Below are 15,808 nucleotides of genomic sequence, written 5' to 3'. Positions count from 1 at the left end.
TCTCCCTAAAGGTAAATTAAAATGAGATGTACTGGGAAGGTAGAAATGATGAAATTATTATAATTTTACAAAGCTAATTAGTAACAAACTTTCTGACACTGCAAATGAATTTCCCAACTATGAGTTTCAAGTGGCATGTGTGCTCATTCTGGGTCTTTATGAGCAAGGGGCTTAGACCTCCAGCAACAATTAAGATGGGGAAAGGGTGCCTTTGGGCATCAGTCTGTATCCCCTGCCCTGAGTTAGTCATGGGCTGAAATGAGTCCCTGGAATAAGTCAGAACATCCTATATGCCATTCTAAAATACAAGGAATGCCACTGTCCTGCAGAGTGTGTTTTGCAACCACAAGCTCAGACAAAGCACATACAAATCCTTCATTCTTCTCACCCCCTGCCACCTCCTTCCTACCACCATCTAATTTGTCAAACAAACTCCGTATCAGGAAGAAGTTTCAGCTACTACATAGCTATTCCACAGTTGTTTGTACCGCCTCGGTGACACAAAACCAGATAAGTAGCCCTGGATCTGGAACAGAGTGTACACTCATGCCCAAAATGAATGCAAAAAACATCCTGTAAATAAAAAATGCTTAGCAAAATTAGCTCCATCAAGCCAATTTACAAATATGGTATTACTACTGAAACATGGGTCTCGCAAAAACCTGCTTTATAAAAATCCTCAGGATACTTACAGAATTTGGTTCAAAATATGTTGCAGAAAAGCAAAGCATTTAATCTTTTAGAAAAGTATAACTGCACACTGAAATTGCTTACTCCTCTTAACAAGGCCTCACATTTTTGCATTTCATCTACTTTCAATTAAAGCAGCTTAACATATTTTAAGGATGCCTGTCACCCTTATCCTAAACGTCTGTAATTGGTTTTCAGAAAAATACTTGTGATTCTTCATCATTTAGGCATATAATCACCAGTCTTAGGAAAACTGAGAGTTTAGTTCCTTTGTTAGACAGCAACATGCAAAGGGGAAAAAAGTAAAGAAAACCAGAAGTCATTTGGAATTAATTAAAGTTTGGCACAATAGAAGATATTCCATAAAATTAACCTGGGAACTGAAAACAGCAACTACTGATCTGTAATGTTACTGAACCTGAAAATCTAGTTTGCTTATGAACCACTGTAAAATTCCACTGCCTCCATCATAAAATATTTTTTTATGGAAAGAAGTATATTCTGCTGGTTAGATCATGGGACTCCATGTCAAGAATTTTGGGTTCTAATGTCATTTGTACTCATTCTTGTCTTTGTACCTCACTTTTTCCTCTTGGTTAAATAACAATAATGATGGCTGAAATTGTGCTATAATAAAAAAAAATTGCTATCTGCAGAAATGACATTTTTTGAACAAAACAATTTTATTTTCAACAAAACTGTCAAATGGTTTGCCAAAAAGGGAGGGGGAATGAAAACTGTTTTTCTAAGAAACATGGTTTTTGAAACCTTTATTTTTTGGCTGAAAATTGTTTTTTTTAAATAAACATGTTGATGCCTGTTTCATTAAATAGCGATTTTATCACAAACTGGGTGTCAGGATTTTTGGTTTCTTAGTGAAACCATGAAACATTTCACAGAAGATGTTGATAAAAGTAAAAATAATTTGTTCTTTCAAATTTCCTGCAAAAAAATAATTGCTGCTGATAATTTTCTAATAGTACTTGTTAAAAATCACAGAAATTTTGTGAGGCTTAATGCACTGAGATCCTCAAAGAAAAAAAATGGACCTGAATTTAAATGTGAAGCAGCAGCTGTAGTTTATGGGAACTGGATTACACAGTCCTATGATGCTTTGTAGAGAGAAGGTGAACGAGAGACAGGCCAGGCCTAGGTGTACTTGTCCTTCCTGATTTTGTGGCAAGCCTCATCTTCTCAGATTGCTGGATAGTAACAGACACTCCAAAAGGAAGTATAATTTTAAGGCCCATTAAGAGCTTGGTACAAAAAGCTAAGGTAGCAGTGTTTTTAAGGTTTAGGGACTGGGCCTTGGGAAATTTGGGATCACTTTCCCATTCTGCAGCAGACAGCTTATGGAACCGCAGGCACGTTTTTTTGTGCCTCAATTCCCTCTATAAAATGGGCAAATGACAATTCCTTTGTCTGTCCTGTCTTCTTGGACTTCAAGCTCTTCATACAGGGACTATCTCTTAGGCATATGCACTGTACCTAATGCAATGAGGCGCTGATCTCAACTGGTGCTGTGAGATGCTGAAGTGATACAGGTAATAATGGAATGATTCTGCTGGAAAGGGCTTGCACTCTATCACCCCATATTTGGGAGAAATGGCCTTTTTAAAGATTGAAGGTAGGGCCCCAGAATCCCAACTGAAAAAGCTCTTATTTAACAAGTAGTTTGAGACACATTAAAAAATGAACACTGTTGAGGTCTAGCTCTCTACCACTTGGACTTAAGACAAGTTTTAAAAGTATTTAGGTCTGAGTCAGAGGCCTTAATACCTTTAAAAAAATGCCGTTAGGCTCCCCTTCCTTTTTTCACATACATGTTTGTAGAGTAATTGGTACATCAGTTGTTTTAGTATCTTATTCTGAATATCATGAATAAATGCCATCATGTGCTATTATTAATGTGAAGCTAATTTCTGTGGAGCTCAGGAAGTCCTATCACAGATGCTTACTATTTCCTGTACTTTTATAATTCTCTAGACTGCTTTGCAAGCGTCCACTTAGAGGAAGTAACGTCGTTTTTTGACACAAAAATGATGTTTGATGCCTCTCATTGTTTGCCTGAAGAGCATCTGACTTTTCACACAAGGAAGAATACTTACAGGCCTGAATATATCATGAAACCTGATAATACAGCCAAACAGGAAATAATATTCTAACCAATGTAGGGACTAAGTAGATAAGTAGAGGCACTGAGAGATTAACTGACGTGTCTGAGATCACAGAAATCTTCTGGTTCCATAGCTCAGATGCTTTTATTTTGCTGATGTGAAAACTGACCCTGTGCAAAGGATCAGCACAGATTTACAATGACATCCATCTGCACCACGAGGACCTAGGTCTTGTTCTGTGCCCTGGCACAGGTTTCCGACATAATTACCTGCCGGGTAATACTAGTCCTAGCTCAGGCTTTTGGCTGGTCATGGAATCTAGACGCACTACTCCCCTTCTGTTTGGTTCAACTTCCCATTTGTGCAATATACCTAATTCTTTCCTCCCTTTATATAAGCACTTCAGAATCTCCAGGTGAAAAGTCCCCCTTTTAGAGCCTTATAATAAGCTTAATTTGCTTTGCTCCTTGAGGCTCCTTGCTCTAGGCACTGCACATTTAGCATTATTATGAATTAGAACATGCAGCAAAGCCTGTGGGGCAGGGAGTGACTTCTTGTTCTGTGCCCATACCACACCTAGGACCATGGGTTGCTGGTGCAGGACTTGGGCTCCTAAGTGCTACTACAATACAAATAAATACCTAGTAATTAATTATTATTGCTAATAATAGCATCATATGATTCAAAAGACCCTCCAAACGATGGAATGATAGAACAGTTCATGTGCTCCAGTTTTCTAGTGCACACCACAGAATCTAAAGACCTTCAGATCAGGGGTCCCTTCTTGGCTCTGTGTGAACTAATGTCAATTATTTTCTATGCCCTTGGGTCCACTGTGAAAAATGGCAGTAATTCTTCCTTTCTTGCATGGTTTGTCTTACCTAGTTAGCTTCTCAGCTCTCCAGGACATAGGCTGTCTCTTCCTGTGTATGTACAGTGCCTAGCACAGGAAGGCTCCAATCTTGATTCAGGCCTGTAGATGCTACTGTAAATAAAAAATAATGTTAGTGCTGCAACCATGTCATATATCTGTTCTTTAAAGGGTCAGACTGTAATTCTTCAGCACAAGTTTTGTGCTGGTAACCACAAACACGAACAAATGTACGCAAATAAACTTGTTATTTCCAATGCAATTTGACATCTTCAAACATCCTACGGCCATCATATGCATTTTATTGAAAGACAGATGCTATTTGTTCGGTTTTTTTTCCCCCTCCCAGAGAAAGAAGCATATTGACTTAATCTACGGGTTGACAAAAATGCTTACATCAGTTCACAAGTTTACAGAAAAGAAAGAAAAAGTGAGCCTAGATTTCGAGCACATTTAAGCTATTCCAAGGCTACAATGTATGAAAATGCAAACAGCAATAGTTTTAATACGAACAGATTTTAGAAAACTAAGCACAAATGTTTGCATATATATGATGGATGGGGTAAGCTGAACATGTGAATGTGGGACTATATATACTTGTACAAGAGTACGTATGTAATGTAGGGTATAAGTGTGTGGCACAAGTATATATTCAGTAATGTATTTGTGTTGATGTGTGGATATACCCAGTAATATAGTCATTATCCTCTTTAGTCTAAGGCAACTGCATTTCCTCTCATGACTGATGCAGTGCAGTCTCTGATGGCTGGTAAGCTTGGTTTTTGCCTAGTATGTACAGTTACTGACTAGATGTAAGGTGGTAGCTAGTATCACAACTAGGATAGCAGCTCTTAATGCCAAAACCTGGGTCTACGCATTTGTGCTCTGCATCCTGGATGCTTTGGTTCTCAATGGAAATTAGGCTGTAATTTGTACCATGCCTCCCGTTCACAGGCTGTTTGTCTCCAGCTTTGCATGTCAATACAGTGCTAACTTCAGGGCTGTTTTGAACAGACCTTGTATCTTTTCTGTTGCCCACAGCTGTGGCTGCCAGAACACAGCTGTCCATTAAAAGGATTTTAATGGGGAGCTGCTTATCAGACATCCTAACAGCCAGATATTTCTAGCTGTGCCTGCATAATCACAGCACTGATACTTGGCATTTTTGCTCACTGAAAGAATTGAGAATTTAGGATTGCATCCTGCCATCTTATTTTCATTAGCTTTCTCAGACAACTTACAGGAAAATGGATCAGCTTCTTGACACGATGGCTGTAGGTCATCCATAATTCACATGTAGAGAGCCAGGAGGTCAGAACCACTGTGTTTTGGATTTTCAATTTTGGCTACAAAGTTACGCCTCTCCTGTGCCAAAGGCATTCACATGATCTTCCAAAGATGGTGCCAACTTCAGCAATTTCCTTGGAGATTTCACCATGGACATAGACTTCATGCAGACAGGTGCGTTCATCTACAGCTTTGGAAGCACATGCCCTCCAATGGTGATGACTGGTAGTATGCAGGCCTTGCTAGCAGCAGACTGACATGTAACCTCTGTCTTATTAAAGTTACTAGTCTGTCCAGTGTGGGAGCATTCAGCTGCAAAGGGACATGTAATGACTTGCATATTTTTCTGGGAATAAGCAACCAAAGCCCAGACTTCATCGACAAGTTCCTCAAGTACCCTTATTTTTGCTCCCAGCCATCTAGGATCAAACAGCTTTCCCCCAATCTTAGGTCTAAGCTGAATGGCTGCATCGCAATCAGGGCAAGCAACTAGCAGGGTGGCAGCAAGCAAGACACTAACTATTTGGCCGTGAGAACACAGCCTTCTTTCAGCTTTGTGTTACTGGAAATGGATTGGAGGTGTTTCCATCGTCCCTCAGTCTTGCCATCGTTCCATCACGGAATATATACACATGCACATGCATCTAGAAACATACGGTATACAAGGGGAAGTGTGAATGTGTATATGCATGTGGGTGTAAATCATGTCTGTAGCTATAATTTGATAGTGAGTGAGTGTATATTATACTTGTAGATATACAAATGTGAGGGTTTTTATGTAAAAGGATGTTTCTTTACATGCTCCTCATGCCACATGAGCTGCCAAAAATGACAGTCATCTGCTCAGCAATGTGTCCAAGGCATTATTTGAGATATTTTTCTTAACCACAAAATAAGTGGATTACTAACCAAAACATCACAACTCCTGCCAAAGCACATTTATAAAAGAATACACAATGAAAAATTAAATAGATTTAACCCATGGAAAAAAAAAATAGGAGGCTGCAATGATGGAGAGAGAATAAGAGGATACTTTGGTAGTTTCTATCCCTGGCTTTTGCCAGAGATGTTTGAAAACAGGCCACTGAACTATTGGTGCCTCTTTTTTCCTATTTCAGCAGTAGAATATTATTATTTATCTACCTCGCAGGTTCACTGTGAGCCTTAATTTCTTTGTTAAGGTCTTGAACAATTTCACACTTTAGACTGCAAACTTTTCCAGGAAGGGACTGTCTACTACTTTGTGTCTGTACAGTGCCTCACGCAACGGTCACATACCCATGATTTAAAAAAATCTAAAGAAGGCATGTGTCTCAAGATGTAAAATACGACTGGTACTAAGTAGTTACTCTCAGCTGGTGTAAAACTTTATTCCATTAATGTCCATTAACTGGATCTGTGCCAATTCACACCAGCTGGATATCTAGCACTTCAAAGAAGTAGACATCCTTTTGGTATCTTTGCTTCCATCACTATACTGTAAAAGCAGTTCCGTTGATTCTAGTGCCACTACCTTCAGAGTAATCAATTAATCAGTATATGTGAATCAAAATATAGCAGTTTATTATACCAGCTATCTGGAAATGTTTTATATCCAGGTCATGGTTCATTGCCTACACTTTAAACAACTGTAATTAGTTTGGCCTCCAAGATTTCTCCATGCTAATTCTTTACATAGTTGGGGTTACTTAACCGTGAAATATAAAACACGGCCACATGTGTTTCTAAACAAAATACTTAACATGAATATTTGAAGTCATATTCTCCATGGGTTGCAGTCTCATAGAGACTGTGTTAATCAAGAGTGGCTCCAATGGAGTTATGCTGATGTGAGAGCAGTGCGAGATCAGAATCAGGCCCTAGGCATCTACAGTTTCCAAACTGGAACTTGGGCTTAATGATCTAAAGACCCTTTCTCATCTCTGACATCTATGATCCTCTGACATTTAAACAAAAGACACTCATCCCACAGCTTTCATTATGAGGAACTGGAATCCTGCCATTCACAATATTACCGTCATCTTTCTACTGATGTCACGAAGAGTGCATGCATTCTTCAAAAATGTTTCTAAGCACAGAGCTGACCAAAAAGAGAGAAACAGACATGCATCCCTTGCAAAAAGCCAACACAGGGACACTACAGCATAACCGCTTAGGTGACTGGGGAGACTGGGTTGCTTCATCACTACAGCTGGGTGGAAATTTTCACATGTTGCTTTGTGACATGTTTATAAAGCAGAAGGTTCATTTTTGGCAACAAAGAACTTTTCATTTAGAAATTTAAGTTAATTTATAGGAAAAATGCAAGAGAGGTCTAACCAAAAAAATCAACAACATGTTTAGGGGTTACTGAAACAAAAGGGTTCACTGACCTGATCTAAGGTCAAGATTCACCCAGACCGAAATTAGTGCACACAGCATGATACAGATACTCCTCCCACAGGCCTCATTAAAACATACACATTGTTCCCAGCACTCATGTACCGGATGGTGTATTTCGACCATGTTTTTTGATTTTTCATTTCTCCCTACAATGCTTCTTTCCTTTCCCCTAAAATATCTAATCCTTCAGTGATAATTTCTCTGTAAACTTCACCCAGTGAGAAAATAAAACATACTACTTGACTTAGGTGGTCGCGTGTACAAACAGCACAGTGAATCCACAGTATTGAAGGAATGGTGCGATCTCATCAGACAAGGATAGGGAAACGGTTCCTAGAAATATACAGAGCCAGCTCCATACTGATGTAAATAACCAAGAGCCTCGGTGTCATCACTCCAGCAAGATTAACAGTACTCTGAACACTTATGCCAGCTGAAGATATGGACTGTAACTCACATGTGAATAATTTGTGATCAGAAAAAGAAACAAAAAATCAGCCAAATCCAACAAATAAATTGGTCTCAGTGAATATTCAATTTGATTTATTCTTCTAGCAAATATAAACAATAGCTCAGAGGACTGCTCAAGGTACAGGTCCAGAAGATCTGCCAAAGCATTTAGCTGCCTAAAGATAGGTCTTGGTGCCTGACAGGATTTACAAATTCTGCAGTTTCCATCCTTGTGGCTGTGCTGCTTCCAGTACCAAAGCTACGTCACGTAGAAGTGTCTCTGCCCAGTACTGCATTGTACCACGTAAAATAAACCCTACACAATAACAGACCTGCCTTTTACAAACACCAATATTGCTGAGAGTTTCCTACATGTAAAAGCTAAGAAATAAAGGAGGCTGGACTTCAGAAGTTGGATGAACAGAGCCTCTATGGTCTCCACGGCTGTCAATACTAACATGCATTTATTATTTCAAAATTGGAAAGTGTTCCAAACCAAGGCACCACTTTCAAAGCTAGCTAAACTTTCACAAACCAAATTCATCCCTGGGAGGAATTTGTCCCCACTTATTTATTGCATAACTATCCCTAGAAAATGCTTCAGAAAGTTTGAGATAGAGTCTGGCTTGTGTTGAGTCCTCACGCATGGGATGTACCCTTCGTGTGAGTCGCTAAACAGATGTGGAAGCATCTGTGTCACATGAAGTGCAAAGCAGTATTGGAAGGAAAGAAATCCATCTTTCATGCCAGTCTTAGGAAAATGTCATGAGAATTTGCTAGCCCTGGCACAAAACCCACTTGCTTGTTCTTTAACATAAGGACATGGAAAAATTAAAACCCCTATTAATATTTTGTTCTCCCATCATAAGAAATTCTTCTCCCTGGGTGAGTAGTTGTGTAACATTTCATAACGCTGGTGTCTGTTACATGCCTTTTGTTTGTGAACAGTTCCTGGCTAGTTTAAGTATTTTTTCTGGGCAAGTGTGACACAGCAGGGAATTGTAATAGGTGTCCCAGGTGATGATAAACTAGACCATAAGACAGACAAACCCTGATGCAACAACCATTGAGTCCATTCAGCTTGAGAACAGACCCATAACTCTGGATTCAATGAAAGACCAAAGTATCGTAAAGGGTTTGTCAAGTAGCTAATTACACTAGCTCTTAACGCTTCCTTCAAGACTGAATGAACATTAGTACGTTACTAAGGTGCTTTTGATGCTTTTGGCTTGCATTTCTCCATGGAGGGTCCCATTTTATTTTCCTCTCCTAACAAAACTCTCAGATGAAGGCATGTGATTCCTGGGAGAACATGAACAAGGAATAGTTCTTAATACACGTATTAGGCTAATGCGCATTAAGTTGAAGTGTGTGTAAAAGCATGTGTAGACACGCCCAATGTGTCCTAAGAAAGTTCCTAAATCAATATATCCCAAAGCCAAACACGTTTTTGTTTGCAAACATTGCTACAGAATGAAAATAGTAGCCTAGTAGTTCCCTGATACAAGAGACATGGATTAATGCTGCTACAAAAAGGAGAAGAATTGGGGAGATTCTAGTCCACCAGTAGAAAACACAGCAACTGAAATAAATGCAAAATAGGACTCGCACAGTGCTCTAGTTACGACATCAGTGTCTATACCACCAGTCCAAAACCCATTTTCATTTTATAAATAACAAAGTAAAAGGGTTCTGCCTTCTGAAGCAACAGCAAGTACATGCGGTGGGTGACTTCAGAAGCTGTTTGTGGTGAAAAATCCAACAGCAAAGGCACTGGACTGGAGGTGCCCTTTTCTTTCCAGGTAGAGCCCAAGCTCAATAAAAAAATATTTGTTGTCCTTTTTCAACAGTAAGGGAAATGCGTATTTGGACTCTTCCATGTTAGGAGGAGGGCTTGATTTTGACTGTCTAGATCCAAACACGCCTTCCTGATGGTTTTGGCTCTACACAGAACGCAGAATCGGAAAGCACTTTGGATACCATTCAGTCTTGTGAGAATATCCGATTCCAGGGCTTTCCACCAGTTGGGGCCAAACACAACTTGTGAGATTCAAGTGATCTCTGTTTTGACCCCTGTATCCAGTTTGACCAGGTTGACATTTGACCAGGATGTGGACCCTTACTCCAGATGATATTCTTGAACCTATTTCTTCTTGCTGGGTTTGGACTGAAATGTGCCTTCTCACGAGCAAAACACTAGCACATTTGCTGCCTTTCACCCCAGTGGGCTGTACCCAATTTAAGCAACGTGTTCCAAGTTTTCTATGGCAGAGAAAGCCTGCAGAAGAGCCCTTTTTTACTACTTTCCTTTTTGCAAAATACCAATTATTTCCTTTTCTTATAATTCAGCCTATCACAAACCCTACTTAAAAATTAAAGAGTCATACAACTGTTTGGTTGGGCTGACATATATTTCCCATGTCTCCTTCAGGTTAAAAACTTAGGAAATTGCTTCTTGGCACATATGGAAACACAGTGGAAAAATTATTCTTTCATTAAACGTCTCCTCACAGTATTATTGGTAAATTCTCATTTATCCATTACAAAAGGAAACCTACTTTACAGCAAAGTGAATGACCTTTCCTTAAGACTTAATGCTCTTTTTATTGCATGAGCTCTAAGCTTTGAGCAATAATAGTTTTTTACCTTGACAGATCAACTTTCATCCCAAAGCACTTTCCAAGCTGTGCCCCCCACCAACCTAAAAGAAACTATGCAGGGGCATAACCTGCATTCAAACCCATGGAAACACTGACTTTGTATAGTCTTACTGATAGATCTGTGCCTACGTACTGTTTGCCCCTCTGGAGCTCTCTGCAGCAATGGCGCCAATGTACACTCCTTATCACTGAAATAATGTCACTTTGGGGATAGAGACTAACAACCAATCAGAATATTTCCAGATCATGGGGCTAGTGGAAATATTGGCCAATGATCTGCTTTGTGGGATCTATGCCACTGTTTATCTATCTCTAAAATGGAACTAAAGGCATTATTTTCTCCTTTGCAGGGGTGGTCTTCTGCTCTCTTTTAAACATAAAACCTTCACTTACAGTAGATATTTCCTGCTTTTGTAAGGATTGGGGCTCTGAAGGGGTGCATGGAGAGCGCTGCCAGTTGAAAACAAAATGAAACTGAAGAGCTACAGAAATCTAATTTCTTACAAAATAATTCTTCACAAGCTGTGTAAACTCTCTCTAGCTGAACAAATACTGGAAAGACAAGACAAGAAAGAAAAGACAAGAAAATAAATGTTTTTTTTTCCTCCTTTGGAGTGAAATTCATGTGATAAGCCTGATGAGCAATCTGGGATCAGATAGGCAACCAAAAGATTGGCTAGATTTGTCTGGAGTTCAGTTAGGCACCCAAAAGTCTGCATGCCTCTCTGAGCTATCAGGACCTATCAAATCTGTAAAGTGACGTTGAAAATCATATGAGGCCAGGATTTTTTGGTAGCATTTCATCACGTCCCATTCCAAATCAAGATTGAAAAAACAGTTGAAAGGAAAAATACTTGGGGGCCTTCACTCTCATTTGCTGCTGTTGAATGGAGTTTTCAGAAGCACAGATGAGTCCAATAAGAACCTTACAACCCGAACAGTTGGAGAGCAAAAGTCTCATCTATAGCTGGAGGAGCTAATGTCCCAGAAACTGCATTCTACATTTAGCATTCTTGCAACCAACATGTACGAAGTTCAGAGAAATGTAATAATTCCCACTAGAATTAACAATGAATAATGGCAGTGCTCTGCACTTACATAACACTTAGTTTGAGTTAAGTCATAAATGTTCCTCATGTCGGTACCTTATAAGGTTCCAACATTTACTGTCATTTTTCAGTTGTGCCTAAAAGCCTCACACTGCACTACAGCCCATGCAAGCCTCGAATAAAAAGACAGTTTCTCAGTGTATTACAAGCTGCTTGCATAAAGCCAAAATGTCTTGGCTGGTTTGTAGAAGGATCCAAAAGCTTTTCAGTGTGATTTTAAACGGGAAAGGCGCACCTTATTCTCAAGACACACGCATGAATTCTGCAAGAATCAGAAGCTCAAGGGTACAAAATTGGTGTCATGAAAAAACTTAGCCCATAGTTCCTTCAGCGCACAAACGCCACCTGATATATTCCAAATCATTCAGTTAAGGTTTTTCGTTTGAGGACTGGAGCTGATTTCACAGAAACCTTTATAGAGGAGTTCAGAGAATGGCAAGGCATGCTCACCTGATGCTAACATTCACCTAGGCTTGGGCTCCGTGTTTCAGCCACACAGCAACACATTTTAGAAAATGAAAAACACACTCTAAGAGCCTGCTTTACCCACAGGTTTCGTACCAATACGACTATTTCATTTAGGGATGTGATTTCTTTTACTAAAATAATTTAATCAATACAACCTCTAATATGGGGGTAATTATGTGCCTTATATGGTTTTAGCTTATTCCCTTTCTCTTAAAGGAATAACTTAGCACCTTTGTACTGTCATAACTAGATCCACCTCAGAGAGCAGAGGGCCTGTCCTTTCAATCAAAGCTGGACAATGTCCGGCTGCTGCTCACACTCCAGAGATGACTGCATTTCAGCTTGTTTGTCTGCAATACAGGAAATGCTTTGAGCAGAAGACTGGCTTCACTTCGCTTACGAAACCTATCATATGCTGGATGATACTCACCCAAAAAGTATGTGGAAGTCAGGATTGTGGGGACCAAGCTGGAACCGAATTTCATCTTCTTGACTTGACTTATGCTGGTGTAAATGAGGAGTCATTTCAATGGCAGCAGTGTAGATGCTTTAGAGCAGCAGTTCTGAATCAGGGGTACGTGAAGCCTCATCAGGGGATACGTGAGTTATATTTCATACATTGTCTAACACAGGTCGAAGGGCCTAAACAAAGTCTTGACAATCGGAAATTGCCCAGGGTTTTACTGCCGTAAAATGTGCATGTGTGTGGAAACCAGATATCCTACTCCTGCTCCATGCCTCAACCTTACATTGGAAACATTGCTCCTAGGGGGTAGGTGAAGTCTCACTCCGAGACCAAGGGGTACGTTGACTAAAAAAGGTTCAGAACCGCTGCTTTAGCGTATACTCAGAATTAGGTTCTAGATGTTTTAGGGCGTGTTCCCTTTCCTAGTGAAGTGAGGTGCATATACCTATGAGCCCCAATGGCTATGGAAAAGGGCTCTTGCTTTTACAGTTCTTTCTGGCAAGGACCTAGCTTCCCTCTTATCTTGGTTATGTGCATTTTATCTGCATAAGCCTGTTCAGACTCTTTTGCAACAGATCGGATCCCATGTTCCACAACAAAAATTTCTGAAGTGCTAGGATGTGAAATAAACTATGTATGGCCCCTGATCGATGGTAACTAATCTGGTTGCTCCAAGCAAGCCCTTCTGAAGGGAGCATTACTCAGGTCATCCATCTTTGCATCAGTTCCAGATGAAATATGTCTATATTAGTTCTAAATAAAATAATCACAATATTTTAGGTGAGCAGCAGTGGGCCACATACTCTACAGGTGCGAAGCAACATAGCTCTATCAATTTCTATGCTGAGAATCTGGCTTATCCTGCCTTGAACAATCTGTCTCACTCTTTCCCGTGGAACAGAAATAAATGCTCGAATCATGTTGGATCATTGCAGTAGCAGCACACGCTGTATCACCCTAAATTTTACACTACATCCTTTTCCAGAATTTAGACACCGCATTGCTATTGTTAATTGCAGACCTCCAAGTGACAGTGCATACTTGCAAGACTTTTGGAACATATTTTATGGGAAGGATGTGAAAATTGTAGGACATATCAGGATGTTGTTGCTGATAACCAGGTGTATAACAGAAGCAGAAAAGACAATTGCTTGGAGCAGAAAACACTACTTGTGTGGGTGATTTTAGCTTGCAGTAAATGTAGAGCAAACTCGTTTGCCTCTGGCTAAAAACCCCCCATAGAGCTAGCCTTGGTAATGCAGTAACTCAGATTATCCATAGCTCCCATGGGACACCACAGAGCCTTCATATAATGGGACAGGTCCCAGAAATGCTGATTTGAAAGTCTACTGCCTACTTCCTCAACCTCTAGCTAGCTGCCCATTAGAACTGTCTCATTTTCAGCTCATTAGGGTGCTCAGAAGTTCAAGGCTATACTCTTTACTCCGCAGATGATTTGCTATGTGATCTTTGACAGCACACTTCATTTCTCTAGGTCTGTTTCCTCTCCCATATGCCTGTCTTGCCTATTCTTTCGGTAAGGTCTTCAGGGCAAGGATTCTCTCTCTCCATGTTTGCTTAGTGCTCAGCATGAGGAACCTTACATTTCTGCTCCTGGAGCTATTCATAAATAATCTGCGTATATACAAAGGGCTTAGTCTGTCTGTCTGTCTGTCCGCATCTTGGGAAGCGTGGCTTCCGGGCGGGGCAGGGCTCCAGCCAGTGCTGCATCAAGGGTGGTGGGTGGCGGCAGCGGCTGCTGCGTGCAAACTTCTCCCCCGCCCCCACTCCTGGGAGGCAGAGGCGGCACGGGGTGATGGGTGGCCATGCTCCATCCCCACTTGCCCCCACCCCCCATCATTCTTAATGGGTAATTCGGTAGTTAATAAATAACGCTAATGGGAAACAATAACTTACATTGTGAGCATACATGTTTTGCAAAGCTCTGCGGAAGTATTGCTGATAATCAACAATCAAGTAATTCTGTGTCCATATAGCTGTTTTCATCCAAGACCATCTGTAAGTACTGCGTAACTACACCTTCCCACTATCCTTCTGGATTTGCTGGCCTTCATGAAATGAGTTTGGGGACTCTCAGTCTATTGCTACCGGGCAAGATTCCATTTCAATTCCCTTACTGCTGCTGGTGCTAATTGACAACCTGGTCATTAGTCCAGCTGAGGACACAAGACCAAAGCCATATTTAAGCTGAGGGCCTGATTCACCACAGAACCACTCCAGTTTTATTCTGGCTGAAATCCTTTGGAATGCACTGAGCTTCTGCAGCAATGTGCAGCTCACCAGCTGATCCCACCAGCGAAACAGCTGTAAGGGAATCCACGCACGGCATCGGCAGAATGCTGCGATGGAATCCGCGCCGCGCTGGAGCTACAGCATCGCGCAACGGGAACGGCGCTCGGATGACTCAGACCCTGCATTCTCAGTCCGAGAGGTTGTCCCCAGTGGAGCAGGGCTGAGGCATGCTTGTGGGTTAGCACAGGAAACCGTATCCTGTACATAAACAGAAAACTCCACTTGCCAGGGCCGGCAGCCCAGCCATCTTCACCACAATAAATTCATTTTGAGCTGACAGGTCCCTCCTCCATGAGTTGCTATATACGTCTGAATATTCCATGTAAACCGAGCGGAGGCAGCATCTTCAGTGCCCTCTGGTACGACAGAAATCAGCATGGCCCCTAGTGAAGCCCTGCTCCAAAATGCTATTGGTCAGAGCAGATCAGGGAGCTGTATTCAGGTTCCTGAAGGCTCTGGGTCTGATTCTGGGGTTAAAATTATGTGTTTAAACTTCCTTTTTTCATTATATTCCTTTTTTTTTTTTTTTTTACCAAATGGTCTCAGCAGCCTTTTTCTTCCTGCCTTCATGGTAAACATCTCTGGAGCAAATAATTACATGAAAACCACATCAAGTTATGTGGATGAGATATTAGCAAGATGACATTTCTACCAAACATGATTATAAGCACAACAGAAGAGAGAAACATAAGAGCTCTGTATTTCCCATCCAACCCCCTTTGTGTTTCAAATGTATCTGAGCACAAAGCATTTGTTTTAAAGTTCTGCTGGTTTATATACCGATAAGAATTTCTTTTTCTTTCTTCCTTTTTTTGGGCATTGTTTATGTTATGTAATACAAATCCAGCCTGGTTGTGAGGATGCTGTTGCAGTGGTTTTATTGCTGACATATTATTAGCCCCTTGACATCAGTTGGCAAGTTGCACGCTGTAGCAAAAACCCAATGGGAGAGAAAGGGATGTAGATATTAGGTTGTGTTATGACTGTGGTTCTCA

The 15,808-nt window shown here is 40.7% G+C and overlaps 1 long non-coding RNA gene across 1 annotated transcript in view; it reads left to right on the top strand.

Annotated features, from left to right (window-relative positions):
* LOC109324558 overlaps positions 1–14,175 on the top strand; it is a 94,163-nt gene extending 79,988 nt beyond the window's left edge. The window contains exon 5 of the long non-coding RNA XR_002104957.1: positions 12,285–14,175. This is a non-coding gene — a long non-coding RNA (uncharacterized LOC109324558). The remainder of the gene's footprint in view (positions 1–12,284) is intronic.
* The last annotated feature ends 1,633 nt before the right edge of the window (positions 14,176–15,808 follow it).

This window comes from Crocodylus porosus, unplaced genomic scaffold (genome assembly GCF_001723895.1).
Source record: "Crocodylus porosus isolate Cpor-Errol unplaced genomic scaffold, CroPor_comp1, whole genome shotgun sequence".
NCBI classification, from domain to species: Eukaryota; Metazoa; Chordata; order Crocodylia; family Crocodylidae; genus Crocodylus; species Crocodylus porosus.
The sequence above is the reverse complement of the archived record's forward strand: the minus strand, read 5'-3'. Positions and strand labels throughout refer to the sequence as shown.